The 882-nt window shown below is 36.3% G+C and overlaps 1 non-coding gene across 1 annotated transcript; it reads left to right on the forward strand.

Annotated features, from left to right (window-relative positions):
* The first annotated feature begins 471 nt into the window (after positions 1-471).
* Trnas-cga lies at positions 472-553 on the forward strand. Its single transcript has one exon. It is a non-coding gene; the product is annotated as a tRNA-Ser (tRNA).
* Positions 554-882: the final 329 nt, after the last annotated feature.

Consider the following 882-nt stretch of genomic DNA (forward strand, 5'->3'; position numbering starts at 1 on the left):
ATAATAAGTAGTGGAGTCGATTCATTCGACTAAAAACATTCTTCAATGCAGTTGCCCCGGCATGGCCGCAGTCTAATGACTGAAACAACAATAAGAAAGGAAAAAAAGAGTGTAAGTTTAAATGCGGAACGTTGAGATACGCATTGTCAGCATGATATATACAAAGTTATATGCTATATAGGCTATGATGGACTATGGTATAAAATATGATATAAGACTATGATATAACATATGATATAGACTATGATATAACAGTCTTACCAAATTCTAATTGGAGATGTCTGTCGGATTCTCATAGAGTTAGTCAACCTAAATTATCTCGGAAACCTGTACTAATTGTGTAGTGAGGTATCAGAGTACAGGACGAACTATAAAATAAAAATTCAGCTATTCATTTTATCGTACACTTAACCTAGTTTCCAACCAGACATCACCGTTAACTATTATATTTCAAATTTGACAAGTTAGTTCGCTGCGATGGCCGAGTGGTTAAGGCGTTGGACTCGAAATCCAATGGGATATTCCCGCACAGGTTCGAATCCTGTTCGCAGCGTTACGATTTTTTTTTATTATGGGGTTTTAAGTGTCAGTGTTTATTTTTTCTTTATTTTTTTTACAGATATGTCTACGATAACATTCGGTTCATTTTGGATGCATGAGATAATGTAGAACTTGCTTTCACAATTCTGTCAGTACTTCGTATCTTTTATTTGCTTCAGTCGTTGAACTGGCCATGCTAGGGCGCCATCTTGAAGGTTTTAGTCGAACAAATAGACCCGAGTACTAATTTTTATGTATAGCTCGTATTCTGTCGGTCTCTTTTACCGAACTGTTTAATTACGGAGACGTAAGCAAGACAACACCGATTGTCAAACGGTTGAA

This window comes from Octopus sinensis, linkage group LG3, assembly GCF_006345805.1.
Source record: "Octopus sinensis linkage group LG3, ASM634580v1, whole genome shotgun sequence".
Taxonomy (NCBI): domain Eukaryota; kingdom Metazoa; phylum Mollusca; class Cephalopoda; order Octopoda; family Octopodidae; genus Octopus; species Octopus sinensis.